Raw genomic sequence first — 16,381 nt, 5'->3', positions numbered from 1 at the left:
ACATAGATTTGAGACCTGCTGTGATGGAGAAGTGGGTGTGGGAAATTCCTTTTTACTACTCAGGTGGGTTTAAAGGATGGAGTTGGAGAGTGGGAGGAAGATACTAAAGAAAGAGGTTTTAAGTCATTTCTATTTTGTTTCATCAGGAAATTCTATATTAAATGGTCTAAATGATTGTAAGAGCTCTTTGTAAATTTAAGAAAATTCATCTTTTGTTATATGTGTTGTGAAGATGGATTTCTGTGTTGTTGGTATTATACTTAACTGTTTGCCTAGGGGCACTGGGTGGCTCAGTGGTTGAGCGTCTGCCTTCGGCTCAGGTCATGATCCCGGGGTCTTGGGATCGAGCCCTGCATCAGGCTCCCTGTGGGCAGCCTGCTTCTCCCTCTGCCTATGTCTCTGCCTCTCTCTGTGTGTCTCTCATGAATAAATAAATAAAATATTTAAAATAAAAAAAGTAAAAAAATGTTTGCCTAATCCAAGGTCAGAAGGATTTTCTCTTATGTTTTCTTTTAAAAGTATTATGGTTTTACTTTTAAGTTTATAATTCATTTTGAGTTAAATTCTATTATGCTGTGAGGTACAGGTTGAGCTTTCTTTCCTTTTGGATATTAAAAAATTATAGCAATATTTATTGAAAAGACTCTTTTTTCTCTATTCAATTGACTTGGCACTTTTGTTGAAATCAGTTAACCACATGCGTGAGTCAGCGTCTCACCTCTCTGTGCTCTTGCTGTTTGTGTCTTTTTGTCACACTGTGTGAACTACACTGTGTTCATTATTATGGCTTTATGGAAAGTGTTGAAATCAGGTTGTGTGAGTCTTCCAACTTTGTTCCTTTTCAAAATTCTCTTGGCTATTCCAGTTTTCTGTGTAAATTTTAGAATCAGTTTGCTGATCTCTACAGAATATTCTACTGGGATTTTGATTGGGATTACCTTGAATCTATAGATGAGTTTATTTTTTTTTAAGATTTTATTTATTTATTCATGAGAGACGGAGAGAGAGGCAAAGACACAGGCAGAGGGAGAAGCAGGCTCCTCGCAGGGAGCCTGACGTGGGACTCGATCCCAGGTCTCCAGGATCACACCCTGGGCCAAAGGAGGCGCTAAACCGCTGAGCCACCGGGGCTGCCCTATAGATGAGTTTAGAGAAAATTGGTATGTTAACAAATATGGAATCTTCAAACCATGAACTGTATCTGTCCAATTTATTTGCCCTTTAATTTTCTTCCTTGAAATTTTTAGTTTTTAGCATATAGATCTTTTATATATTTTGATAGATTCATACGTATTTTATACTTTTTGGTCCTATTATAAGTGGGACTGTATTTTTATTTCAATTTCTAGTTGCTTATTGCTAGTATATATAGATACTATTGATTTAAAAGAAAGTTTTAATAAAGACTTAAATTTTCAGCTGGCTTAGGCCATCTTCTTTATCCCTGAATAACTTCGTGGTGCTGTCATTTTAAAAAAATATTGTAAAGTGTACATAACAAAATTTTTCATTTACCATTACAGTTCAATAGCATTAAGAACAGTCACACTGTGCAGTATACTGTTGGGGAATGACTGCATGGGAAGTTTCCATTTTTTAATATCTTTCTTCGTATCTTCAACATTTCTATATACAGAGTTGTTTCCCTTATTCTCCATCAGTTTTAATTACATTTAGCAGAAACCTTAGTCTCCAGTGAAAACTAGGTAGTAATTAATTGTGAACTCTTATACCAAAACTCTTTATAAGACAAATTTATGAATTTATTTAGCAGAAAGCACATTTATCAACAAATCTAAATATCCTTAGTTTCTTTGCAATAGGAAGTCAAAAGCACAGACCTACTTCTGGTAATTAATGCTGTAGCATTTTATTCCATTTGGAAAAGACCTAGATGCCAATGAATTTAATTTTAATTACCATCCAAGCAAAACTTAAAGTTTAGATTACCAAAACCTTTGAAAGCTATCTTAACAATATCTATAAAAACTTTGAGACAGACAAGATAAACCATCAAGTTGTTATTTTTTGCTAACAGATTGCAACAGAGAGATAACGTGAGCTAATTGACCTTTAGCAAACCTTGACGGAATAAAAGTTTTGTATTTAATGCTGATAATCTTCAAAGATATATCTATCATAATTAAACCAACAAAGTTAAATTAGCTTAAATACTGAATATGTTTCACCTGGGTCCACTTTTAAAAGTTTGTGTGTTCCCCATTTGTTAATTTTTATCTCTGTGCCCGACACTAGTGGGGAAATCTGAAATGAGTGGTGTGTATGCAGGCAGCACCTACAGTGGTGCAGAAACAGGAGCAGAGGGAGGGGAGACAGAAGAGGCAAAGTGCAGCCAGAGGCTGAGAAAAAAGGGTTCCCAGTTTTAAAACTCATCCACTTGGACAGCTGAGCATACGCCATGTTCTTCCACCAACAGGTGGAATGAGGCCGTTCATGTCAGGCCAGAGAAGACAGGGAATTTCCCCCAGAGTTTCAGCAGCTGCTTGGGAATTTTCCTTAAAATCTCCATCCTCAGGTAGACTGACCACAACTGGCTCCAGTTATAACCATTAACCTGGGAAATGAATGAGGGAGAAGCCCTCAACATCTATTAGGAGGAACAGTGAGAGAGAGAGAGAGAGAGAGAGAGAGAGAGAGCGCGCGTTAGCTAGATGTAAGTAGTATAAGCCAGCTGGGAATTCCCCATCAGTATACAAGTTGATTTTTATATTGACCATTGTACTCTGAGATTTTTCTAAATTCACTAATCCTAGTTGCTTTTATATAGATTTTAATAGATTCTTTGGAATATTTTCATTTGAATATTCAAATGAATAGTTTCATTTCTCTGTATAGAGAAGAATTTTATTCGTGCAGTTCTTTTATTACCTTGTCTTGCCTTATATCCTTGTCTGTTTCCTGGTCTTATAGGAAGAACATTTAGTCTTTCACCATTATGTATAAATGTGAGTCATAGGTTGTTATTTTTTAAAAAAGAGCACATGTAGATGTATGCACATGACTGGGGGTGGGCAAGGGAGAAGGAGATAATCTTTTTTTTTTTTTTTTAAAGATTTTATTTATTCATGAGAGACACACACAGCGAAGCAGAGACATAGGCAGAGGGAGAAGCAGGCTCCCCTGCAGGGAACCCAATGCGGAACTCGATCCCAGGACCCCAGGATCATACCCTGAATCAAAGGCAGACACTCAACAGCTGAGCCACCCAGGTGTCCCTAGAAGGAGAGAATCTTAAGCAGGCTCCACACCCTGCACAAGCCTGATGCAGGACTTGATCTTACCACTCCAAGATTATGACCTGAGCTGAAATCAAGAGTCTTGACATTTAACTGACTGAGCCACCTGGGTGCCCTGTTAGCCATAGGTTTTTTGTAGATGCCCTTTATAGTCTTGAAGAAATTCCTTTCCATTCCTAGTTTGCTAAGATTTTTTATTCATTGTGGATGGATATTTTGAATGTTGTCAGATGTTTTTGTGGTATTTAATAAATTATATTTGATGTTTTTTCTTTATTTGTTGATTTGCAGATCAATTAGGTGATTTTTGAATGTCATACCAACCTTGCAATTTCAGGGAGAAACCTATTTGGTCATGATGTATAATCCTTTTTATGCACTGCCAAAATTGATTTGGTAGTGCATTATTGAGAAATATTTACATTTTTATATTTGGGTAGGATATTGACCTATATGTAGTTTTAATATCTTTGTGTGTTTTACCTAAGAGTAATGATGACCTTATTTTTTTTTTTTTAATGCTGACCTTATAATATGAGCTGGAAGTGTTTCCTCTTTTCTACTTATTTTTAAAAAATATTTTATTTATTTATTGAGAGAGAGTGAGAGGGAGCACTTGAGGGGGGCGGGCCAGAGGGAGAAGCAGACTCCCCGCTGACCGGGGAGCCTGACAGGGGGCTCGATCCTGATACTCCGGGATTGTGACCTGAGCTGAAGGCAGACACCTAATCCACTGAACCACCCAGGCACTCCTCTCTTTTCTTCTTCTTTTTTCTTTCCCCTTTTACTGGAGTTTTTGTACAATTGGTACTATTTCTTCTTTAATTGTTTGGTAGATACTCTTCTGAAGCCACGTGGTTGTGGAGCTTTTTGCTATATTTATGCTTTAGGTGGTCAGTTGTTTTTTAGAACTATACAGAATAAGAAAAAATATGCCTTTTTATCTTTCAGCTATTTTTGTTGGTCTTCATTTTTCTGTTGGTTCAGATTTGTCTGATATATATTCCTTTTGTATGAAGAGCTTCCTTTAACTTTTTGTACAGTGCATGTCTCCTGGTTGTGGATTCTCTTAGTTTCTGTTGGTCTGAAAGTGTTTCTTTTTCAGTTTGGAAAGATAATTTCTTTGTGCGTATATTTCCTTTTAACACTTTAAAGAGGTTACTGCATTTGCTGAGAGTTTGCATATAGTTTGTGATGAGAAGTCTCCTTTAATTCTTTCTTCCTCTGTGTGTAATGTGCCTTTGCCCCTCCTTTGGCTGCCTTTAAGATAATATGTTCATACTTTATTTCATATGAAAAATCTGAGTAGTTTTACTTTTTTTCTTTGGGGGGGGGCAAGTAGCACTTCTTTATCTTGCTTGAGGTTCTCTGAGCTGCTTACGTGTACGGTTTGGTAGCTTTATATTTGAAAAGTTCCTGTTATCTTTTAAAATATTTTTTTCTCTCTCTTCTGCTTCTGGAATTCTAACTGCACATACATTAGACTGTTTGAAAGTATCTCCTAGCTCTTGAATTCACTATTCTTTTTTAACCTACCCACTGCTTTCTTATTCCTTGTGTTTCAGTTTGGGTAATTTTTATAGACCTATCTTCAAGTTCACTGATTTTCTTTTTTGGTCAGCTCCATTGAATCTGCTTTTAAGCCTGTTAAAGGCTTTCTGCATCTCTATTACTTTCATTTCTAAAAAAAAAAATATTTCTAGTAATTTATTTTTCTTTTATAATTTGTTTCTCTGCTACAGCTCCTCATTGTCTTCATGTTTTCCACTTATCCACTAATTAGGTCTTTTAACATGTAATCAAAGTCATTTTAAATTTTCAGGTTATTTTAACCTCACCAAGCTTGGTTTGTCACTTGCTTTGTCACTAGAAAGTGGATTTTTTCCATATTTAGGTATTTCATAATTTTGGACTGAATGCCAAATATCATGTATAGGACAGTAAAGACTGAGATTAGTGTTGGGGGTTCAGTCATTTTAACTAGAGTTGAACTACGTTTTGGTTTTTTACTGCAGGGATTACCCACGTTGTGTGTATGGTAACTAGTTTCAAATTTCTCTAACATTACCTTGTAATTAGAGTGCGCCTGGCAGGCAAGTTTTTCTTGATGTTCTGGCTCTTCCCTCCACTTCAGGCATTTTGTGTATGCCTGCTCCTCAGAGAGGGTCTCTCTCCAATCTAGCCTTGCCGCCGCTCCGCCTACAGGCATAGGCTGTTGTCACTCCATGCTTCTAACCTTTATGTCTATACTCTTTTCTGTTTTGATCTTTAAATATAGGGAGCCAGGAATTCACACTAATAGCTCTAATTTCAGCCCAACAGCATAAGGTATATTCTGGCTTTCTGCCTTCATATTTCTCCTTCTCTTAGTGTGAAATCTGCCTACTGTTATGCCTCATACTTACCTGCTTGCTTAGTCCTACTGTATGAATCCACTAGCTGCCTTGTTCAGTAAGTACATTCTGTTCCCATGGACCCCTGACCCCTCTGTGATTTTACTCCCCTTTACTTGGCTGGCTTCACTTTCCCCCAGTTGGTCTAAGGCCCTCTCCTGGACAGCGCTGCCCACCCTAGGCATACCGTCTGGGCACAGACCCCTGACTTCAGGAGCTTCTGAGCTGAAATACTAAATAATGAAAGGAGGAAGGAAATGAACTATTTTGATGCCTTCAGTTTCAGAGTTATTTCCAGATTAGACATTATAAGATGTCCTTGAGTAAGGAAAGCCTTTTTTTTTTTTTTTCATACATGAAAGTATGTATGAAAATACTCTCTATAGATAAAGAGGAAGTACTAAATTTTGGAGATGTAGATGACAAACTTGATTAGTTTTCATACCAAAAGACATATGATTTAAAATTAATTATGAACGGCTTATGAAAGAGAAGTGTCAAACTTGGCTGTTTCATGTTAGCCTCACTATCTGAAGGTTGAAACAAAATGTTGAAATTTTGGTTGTTACAGCCTTACAAAAATATTAAAATGCTGGAAAAAGTATATAATGTTACCAGTATTCCATTTTTGCTGTTTGTATCCATCAGACTTCAAGAATAAACATTTTGAAGTGGAAGTAAGCGCATATGCTTTGAAGTTTGGAGCTTGGGTTCCTGCTCTGCCTCATAATGATATTTGGCAAGCTATTTACCTCTATAACAAGTTTCTTCATCTTTGAAAATGTAAGAGAATTCACTTGAGAGTTCTAAGGATTAAGTTATGTGAAAGTGCCTAACATAGTGCCTGATCAACAGACACTATTTTACCTTTCTTCTTCCTTTGCGTTTTTCTGATGTGGTAAATATTCTGTATTTCTAATGGATGGGGAATCCTTTTACTTATTTAAAGGTAGACATCATAAATTAACCTCTTACCATATAGTCTACCCAGGTAAGAAGTATAATGAGAACATATTTCACTTTTCTGACTTTCTCATATGGTGGAATTTTGCTGACTTTTTTACTTTTTTTCTTGGTCATTTTATATTGAAAACTGTGATCCATTTCTAGGTAACCAACAATAAATCTCAGATCTGCTAAAAATAAATAAAATGTCGAAAAATAATTTGAATATGTTATTATTGTAATATTGGACATATAGTAAATTCCTACATCTCACATAAGCCCGGAAATTAACTCTGATTTATAACTTGGCAAAGTGCCTTTTTTAAAAAATTTTTTAAATTTTTATTTATTTATGATAGTCACACAGAGAGAGAGAGAGAGATAGGCAGAGACGTAGGCAGAGGGAGAAGCAGGCTCCATGCACTGGGAGCCTGATGTGGGATTCGATCCCCGGTCTCCAGGATCGCGCCCTGGGCCAAAGGCAGGCGCCAAACCGCTGCGCCACCCAGGGATCCCTGCCTTTCTTATATTAAGGTAGTATGTAAATAGAATAAAGGACATTTTACATGCATTCTGTTTTCTGGTAGAGGAAGGCAAATGAAAAAAAGTGTTCCTCTCCCCTGTTGATTTATTAATATAATAAATGTGAAACTTTATCATTTTATTTTCTCACAACAAGGCTATTTATATTAAATATTCACAAGTTAAAAATATTGATGATTTATTATGTTTAGTTGATGTTAGCCTCTCATATATGGCATTTCTGTTACAGGATTGTCTCTTCTCATTTTTTTTTTAAGATTTTATTTATTTATTCATGAGAGACACAGAGAGAGAGAGAGAGAGAGAGAGAGAGGCAGAGACATAAGCAGAGGGAGGAGCAGACTCCATGCAGGGAGCCTGATGTGGGACTTGATCCTGGGACCCCAGGATCATGCCCTGGGCTAAAGGCAGGCACTAAACCACTGAGCCACCCAGGCATCCCTCTTCTCATTTTTTTAATGGTTATCAAAGTGATATCCCTTCCTTAGCAGGGTATTAACATAAATTATGTAGATAACCACATCTGAAATCTGTCATGAAATAGAGAAACGGTTATGTGGAGTTTAATACATGTTTTATAGATAAGAAAAAAATAACAGCGAAGTCTTTCTTTACTAGAGCACAAACATGCTCTGTTGCCTGTAGTGTAAGATTGTTTCTGAATTACTTTAGAGATACTTGCTAAGACAAATAGAGTAGTCTTTCTGACCTAGATATTTCCTGGTTTAAATATTAGTTATTATTGTTCCTACTGCTCTAATTCTCATTTTATTTTTGAGAAACCTGATATTGCTCCATAAATTGCTGCTATTTCCATGAAAATTCGACCTCTTCACTCTCAGTAGATGTGCTGGTAGTTGGGCAGAACTTTCCACAAGCTTTACTGACTCAGATAACATTTTTAAATACACTCTCCCACATTTTCCTATTAAATGTGTGAGTTCATCTACACCTCTGTACACATCTTACATGTTTAAAGTTCTAGCATAGCCAACGGCAGTCATAGTTGATGATTGTGATTATTGGTTTCTCAAAGCAGAAGACAGTTTGGAGCTACACAGAAGCTAGAAATTTAGCTAGAATTTTTATAGGAGTAAAATCCAGGATAAGAGGGGTCCACAGAGGAGAAGCTCAAAATTCTGCATATGTAAAACTGTATTTAGACCACATTGTTTTATTTCCTATATGTTTATATACTTCTATCATAATTTTCTGCCTCAAATAGACTAACCCTTGCACATTCTTTGCCTGATAAAGAACTTCAAGGCTCAAAAAATTATTTTGTTTATTTTAAGCAACTCTAAGGTTAATTTATTTACATACAATAAAATACACTCACTTTAAATAGGATGTAATTAAATGTATAGTTTAAATTTTAAAAAATGTGTGATAAGCTGTTGGAAGGGATACAAATGATAAAACTTTTTACAAAATAATTTGGTGGTGGCAGGTAAACATTTAAAATATAAAATTCTCTTTGACCCAGTAACTCACTTCTAAAAGTAACAGTGTGGATACATAGAGATATTTAGAAGGATATTTTATTGCAGTAGTGTTTTTAATAGCCAGTGTTTGAAAAGACCTGAATATTCATCTAAAGGGGAATGTTTAAATGAATCAATACATCTTTTACTATAGACTACCATACACCTGTGAACATAAGTTTGATATATTTTATCTAGGAAAAATACGCTTCATATATTCAATGACAAAAGCAACTTATAGACCAAAGCAGTCACATGGAATATGTGTGTGCCTGCTTGTGTGTATGTATTCTATTCATCTAGTTAGCCATTGCAGTACTTGGAGCAAGAAATAATGGCAGCTTGGATGCAGATAGATGGGTTGTAGAGATGAGAGATGGATTGGGATTTCAAGGGATTTGGGAGGTAAATTCCAAAGGATTGGGTGATATTTTGGAAGAGGGAATGAGGCGGAAGGAGGAGTTGGTCCTGTTTCCAGTTTCAGAGTTTTGGTACTGATGACAGTTACTAGAAATTGAGCACTATAAGAGCATTAAACTGGGAGTGGATGATCATCAGTTCATTTTAAGTGTTTTTTTTAAGATTTTATTTATTCATTTGTCAGTAAAGCAGAGGGAGAGGGAGAAGCAGAAGCAGAGAAGAGGGAGAAGCTCTCAGCAGAGAGCCTGATATGGGGCTTGATCTCAGGATCCTGAGATCATGAGCTGAGCCAAAGGCAGACGCCTAACCAACTGAGCCACCCAGGTGCCCAGCCCCTCCATTTTAAGAATTTTGAGTTTGAGGGGATTTTTCTGTATTTATGTGGAAATAGGTAATAAACAGATGTAACAGAGTTGGTGCTTATTAGAGAAGTCTTGATGAGAAATACAGATTTGGGAATCAGTCACTGTGTGGCTGATAACTGAAAGCAAGCACATGTGAAATTGCTCAGGGAAATAGTTTAGGCTAGGAAGAGAGGGGGACCTGGAATCAAGCCTACAGGAACACAGCATGGAAGGTCAGGTATGAGGAGAATGAGTCAGTGGAGGAGGTAGGAAGAGTGTGGGGTTACTGAACACAAGGGAAGAAAGAACTGGTTAGTAATGATCTATGCTCAGATGTGTGGCTTATCATTAGCAAGAACCATTTCAATGAAATGATGGGGGCAGAAGCCATGTTGGAATAGGATGAGGAGTGAGAAGAGAGGAAATGGATACAGGTAAATCAGATGGTTTTGTAAAAATTGGAAAGGTACTTGTATTATTATGTTAGTAGCAGGAAAAGATAGAATAAAAATCTACTTAACAATTATATCTCCTTACAGAAAAAAGGATGGAAACATATCAAAATAAGTGATAGTATTTGGTTCAGAATATAGGAACTGTGTATGATTTTTGAAATTTTCACTTTCCTGACTTTTAAAGTAAGAAAAGATAAATAATAATAATAATAATAATATAAAATTATAAAATATATAATAATAACAACAACAACAAAATATGAATTATTTATCAGGATCTGGTTAAGAGACAAACCATGCCTAGTATTTGAACAGAGAGAATTTAATACACAGATTGTTAACTAGGCATAAATTCACCTAGGTAAGTGTTAGATTAAAAAGAATATACTGAAGTGTCATGGAGGTGGCTTCTACAGGAAGTGACTAGGGCTGAGGGAATATGAGGAGGAGGTTTTAATGACTAAATGTTAGAAACCATAAGAGGAAGGGCAAAGCAGAGCCGAAATACAGACCTGTGATGAAAGTGTGGTGGCAGATTGGTGCTTCTGCTGCTGTCTTTCCAGTGAGGGTTGAGGGTCATGAAGCTGCTACTGCAAGCATTAGGGGAAAGTGGATTCAGCTGCTGCTACAAGAAGGCCATGCTGAAGCTACAGGAAGGCCATGCTGCTGCTGGCATGAATGTTTAGGGGAATAAAACACCATAGCGCTTGAGTGTCCCTGCACACTTCTGCCAGAATACCAAGGTTACGAGGCTTGTCTGCTCTTTACGCAGGTCGTTAGGGTTATGCTTGCAGGGATGAATTAAGGTCATCAAATTGGCTTGCTTTCACTTACTGTATGTAAAAGAAATTTTCCAAGCTCAGTGTTCTTTACCTGCAACACAATCTACCATGTAGGCAGGAATCCATTACAGACTCTTTGGATCATCCCTCCAAGATTTAGGTAGGAATGAGAGTGGGGCAGATACAGCCAGTGTAGATTAACTGAAATCTTTGGCTGATACTTTGCCATGAATAATGTAGTTCTCAGGTCTCTGACCCAGTAGTCAGAGATATTTAATACTCTGGATATTCATGAAAATGTGGTTTGCTAACTTGTTAGTTTGTAAATTGAATATTGTTTGAGAATATTGTTTGCAGACTCATTTTGTGAGTGAGAGGTGTGTGAATATGTTTCTACCTCTTTGTTAACCTATGATTTTGTAGTAACCTTCACTTGATTCTAAGGAATACCTGTGTACCCTTAAGAATGTTTCTGTTCATGATGATGATAATTCATCCAGCATGTAATATAGAGAGTCAAAGAGAGGAATTAAGAAAAAGAGTTGAGAGAGATGAGAAATAGAGGTTTGAAAGAATGTTTAGTAGGAGTCTTAGACGAGTTTAATGGAATAAATGATAGAGAATCAATATTTGAAAAGATATCAAGAGTAAGGAGGAAATATTAAAAGCTACTAAAGAGAAAGGGCTGATTACTTATAGAAGGATGACAGCTGACAGCAGAGTCTTGGTAGCAGTAGATGCCTGAAGACACAGCAGTGATATCTTTAGACTGTGAAGATAAAATAACTGCCAGCTCAGATTTTTATATTAACCAAACTATCATTCAAAAGGGAGGATGTAAGATGCAGGACAAAGAGGTGTGCAATGAATTAGTAAAATACCTTGAGGAATTTAATTATTGACTTGCATTAAATAATGCAAGGTGTAGGAATGTCTTTGTCTACATTTGTGTCTATATCAATATGTCAGTAATCTAGGTATCTCTCTCTTTAATTAGTCAAATTGTCAAATAAGAATAAACTGGAGCTAGACTGCATGGATTTAAATTCAGGCTTACCATTTACTAGTTGTATGACCTTGGGCAAATTAACTTGTTTTATTTTTTTTAAATTTTTTTTAAATTTTTATTTATTTATGATAGTCACAGATAGAGAGAGAGAGAGAGAGAGAGAGAGATAGAGAGAGAGGCAGAGACATAGGCAGAGGGAGAAGCAGGCTCCATGCACCGGAGCCTGACGTGGGATTCGATCCCGGGTCTCCAGGATCGCGCCCTGGGCCAAAGGCAGGCGCCAAACCGCTGCGCCACCCAGGGATCCCCAACTTACTTGTTTTAAACCTCAGTTTCCTACTCTATAAAATAGGAGCAACAGTATTTATCTCATTGGGTTGTTGTGAGAATTAAATGGGTTAATATATGTCTCATTGTCATCATCCCAATATTTCTGCTGAATATATCTTAAGTTCGTAAAACCCTTGCATGTTAATGTCAGATACTTCAGGGATATGGGGCTGGTATGGAAGAGAAAGAAAATAGTTTACTTATTTATTATAAATCTCTGTACTTTTCTACTTCCTAAATTATTTCATTCAATACTTGTTGAGCACCTCTTGTATGCTAGGCACTCTTTTAAGTACTGAGACTAGAACAGTGAATAAAAGTGTTTTGCCCATCTATGGCTTACATTCTACTGTAGGTTAACAGGTGATGAACAGGGTGGATATGTGAGAACCCATGTGTGTTTACATACATACATGCACTATCATTGGTAAACACTAAGGCGATAAACAGAGCATGGAAGAGAATAAAGAGGTTTTAGTTTCAAATAAGATGGTTAAGGAATATGTGCGAGGTTTACATTTGTGTAGAGACCTGAAGGAGATCAGAAAGAGCCATGAGAATGGCTTCTACTGAAAAAGAGAGCCTTTTTATAAGGGCTTTTAGTTGAAAGGAATAGCAGATGAAAAGACACTGATGCAAAAGCATAACTGGCATTCTTAGAGAACAACAAAAACAGTTAGTAGAGCTCAAGTAGCTGAAGTAGGCTGCTGGAAGGGAAAGGAAGGAGAAAGTGAGGCAAGAAGTCATAGAGGCTCATTGCTTATAAAGATTTAAAGTCTCTTAAAGGACTTGTACTCTGAATGAGATGGGGAGTCATTTGAGCATTCCGAACTCCTCACTTCTACATTCTCCCTCAGCTAAGTTGAAAACAGGCTGCATGAGTATTACATTAGTAATTTAATCCAATAAAGAAAATTAAAAGCACCCATGGATTCTAGTAACATTTCCATCCTCAAGAATCTTCAGTGGTTTTCCATGTTAATGGGTTATGTTACTTTAAGTTTCATTGCTTGTATTTTAAAACTCTTTGTAATTTTGCCACATTGTTTCTGTTTAACTGCATTTCTTCAAATCCTTCCACACCTAGGAATAATTCTTCTAGTCCTAATTCTTCTAAACTTAGAACCAGTTTTAGCATATTTCCATTGCCTACCATTTTTTTTCCTGTTAAAAAATAACTGGGAGATTTTACATGATGGACATTGAACATATAAAAGTTTTTTTGAAATAAGTGAAATGTTGTAGAAATCTTAATACTGAATCTTAAACGTGAATAATTAAGTAACTCTCATCTTATTTATCAAGAATTGTAATAAACTTGGTAGAATCTGTTTTACCTAGTGGTTTATTACAGGGTACTGTGGGAGGGCCATGACATAAAACATTTTTGTTACATAGCTTGGAACCTTGCAGCCAGCCAAGTGGAGGAGGCATGCCATACCATGTACTGATCGATTGCCTTTATTGCACCACATGGTCTCTGTAAATATGAGGACCAGTCACTAGAACTTCTGTTAGAGCCACCATAGAAGAATCAGATACCTTCACCACTGTGCTTGCAAGGCCACTGCCTCAGATCGCTTGCTTCTTCCAAATACTGCATATTTAGATGTGCTTGGCAATGCCTATGCCATATGTTGAACTGTAGGTGGTGTGGACTCTGGGAAGTGTTACGTAGTTTTCCATCCTCTGCAGTGTTTGAAGGTGTGCTTGAAAGGAGATTTGAATGAATGTTGAGTATCTACCACATTTAGATAAAAGAAATGAAAATAAAAATGACAATGGAGTCTCCTTTTTCAACGACACATCTTCCTTGACTAATGATAGTTACATCCTGATAAATCCATCAAAAGTTGAAAATACTGTAAATTGAAAATTCACTTAATACTTTTAGTCTACTAAGTGTCATAGTTTAGCCTAACCTACCTTAAATGTGTTCAGAACACTTATATTAGCCTACAGTTGTACAAAATCATAACACAAAGCCTATTTTATAATGAAGTCCTGAATATCTCCTGTAATTTATTGAATCCTATACTGAAAGTGAAAGACAGAATGACTGTATGGTACAGAATGGTTAGAAATATATTGGTTGTTTACCCTCATGATCCCTTGGCTGACTGGGACCTGTGGTTCACGGACTATGCCTAGTGTCATGAGGGAATATCCACCACACATTCCTAGCCTAGGAAGTGATACAAATTTATAGTTGGTTTCTTTTTTTTTTTTTATTGGTTTCTACTGAATGCATATCATTTTCACACTACTGTAAAGGTGAAAAATTACAAGGTGTTGATCGTTAAGTAGGACTGTTGTAAATTGGGGACTGTATAAGATTGGCAGCACTTGAACTTTTGAGAACTTTTGTGTTAACAGGAACACAGGGAAATGGCTACTCATGCATTCTGGTAGGAATCTAAATTAGTAAAATGTGTGGAAGACAAATTGGCATTAACGGTCAAAATTACAAATGCATATACCCACTGATACTTCAGTTCCTGTTTTGGAATTTATCTTACATAGTCACATTGTTTGGAAACATACATCTATCACATAGAGGACTGACTAAATAAATGACAGTATATCCATTCAAGGGAAATTTCTGCAGCCACTAAATAGAAGGATGTTACCACATCCTTTGGGGACCGATTTGGAAAGATCTCCAAGGTGCAGTAAAAGAAAAGAAGCAAGTTCACAATAGAGTGCCTGCTATTCCATATTTGAGAGAGACAGAGACAAAACTCTGCATGTGTGTGCGTGTGTAAACTGTAACAGAATTTCTGTTTCTAAGAGGGACTGAAAATGAGGATTTGATTTAATAAGGCTAGAAATCATGCACATTGTGGAACTGATTCAGCACAAAATGTTTACTAGATATTTAAGAAACTGATAGCTGTTTGCATTGTAGAAGGAACTGTGTGGTTGAGGAATAGGACTGGAAAAGAGACTTATTTTTTTTACTTCAATAATTTCTGGATTTTGTATTAGTTTGCCTGTGTTGCATGCCAAGAAGTAATACGTGTTTTACAATTAGCCGTTGCTGCTATCAAAATATGTTTCTGAAAATAGGTGATGTAGGGCTGTGATTTGTTATTAAAGAGTTTGTGTATTTGTGAATAAGCTAAGCATAGTATATAAGGAATTTTTTTCAGTGATATTAGGGTGTCGTGTTTGAGGGACCTGTGGGCTATAACTGGTTACTATATATGTTATCTGTTAGTAATAGCACAAAGGAGGTGAAAAATTAGAAAATATATTTTGGAAATTTACTTTTGGAAGTGAAATAAGAATGCTTTCTACTTAGGAGATGTTCATGTTTGTAAGTCATTTTACCATTTTGACTATTAATTTTTATATGTAGAAAAGATGTAATACAAAAATATGTGATAATTAGATCCATGATAATATTAGATAAGAACCTAGTCCCTTTGTCTTCATGGTAAACACAAGCAGCACTACTGTTCACTCTGTAATGTTAACTTGATTTTACTAACATGTAAATGGTAATATGGAGAGAACAGTTTACATACGCTTTTGAATTAATGAGATTATTAAAAGAAAATTATTAAAATTTTAACCTTAAGTTGTCACATTTTTTATTGAGACTTTTGTGTCAAAGTAGGTATACAAGGAAAAGGTAAATTGATGTTTGAGAATATCTAATTAAAAGTTCTACTAGGAGGTTTTGCCTCATTTAAGGAACCTTGCAAGACATCTTAACATTTTTCTTTGACAGCTTGCAAATATTTCTAATATCTTCTACGCCCAATAATGTTGTGGTGCTTTGTTTTGTGGAATCTTAATGTAGAACTTTGATCTGTTCCATACCTTCAACTACTTGCTTATTTGAAGAATCTAATAGTATTTTAAAACAGGTTTTTTTTTAAAAATTTTTTTTTTTTTTTACTTATTTATGATAGTCACACACAGAGAGAGAGAGGCAGAGACCTAGGCAGAGGGAGAAGCAGGCTCCATGCACCGGGAGCCTGACGTGGGATTCGATCCCGGTCTCCAGGATCACGCCCTGGGCCAAAGGCAGGCGCTAAACCGCTGCACCACCCAGGGATCCCAAGAATCTAATAGTATTTTATCAAAAACATTAGACACAGTGAAAAGGTGGAAGCTTAAGTTATCTGATTAGTTTGAAATCAATTTGAAGAAGCTAGGCTTCAAGCATACAGAAGAACTTGCCACTTTCCTAATAGGACATTGTGACCTAATCTCAGTTTGGAGCCTCTAAATCAGTCAGCATTCTCCAAAGTGGGATATACAAACCTATCTATTTGGATATGCTAAGAAGAAATTTTACTATGTATATCTTAGTAGTAGTAGTACATGGTTTTAAAAGTTCAGAAGCCACTTATAGTAAGGCAATTTATTGTTTGGGTACCCAAAATAACAGTGATTAGGGTTGAGGGG

General features: G+C 36.3%; 1 protein-coding gene and 1 long non-coding RNA gene across 9 annotated transcripts in view; one reads left to right on the top strand and one right to left on the bottom strand.

The window, feature by feature from the left end:
* Window positions 1-16,381, top strand: part of MAN1A2 (mannosidase alpha class 1A member 2) — a 212,516-nt gene that overhangs the window by 68,651 nt on the left and 127,484 nt on the right. The window lies entirely within an intron of this gene.
* Window positions 1-16,381, bottom strand: part of LOC140601089 (uncharacterized) — an 87,603-nt gene that overhangs the window by 8,787 nt on the left and 62,435 nt on the right. The gene's annotated exons all lie outside the window — the stretch shown is intronic.

The sequence above is a fragment of the Canis lupus genome, chromosome 12, assembly GCF_048164855.1.
Source record: "Canis lupus baileyi chromosome 12, mCanLup2.hap1, whole genome shotgun sequence".
NCBI lineage: Eukaryota > Metazoa > Chordata > Mammalia > Carnivora > Canidae > Canis > Canis lupus.
The sequence above is the reverse complement of the archived record's forward strand: the minus strand, read 5'-3'. Positions and strand labels throughout refer to the sequence as shown.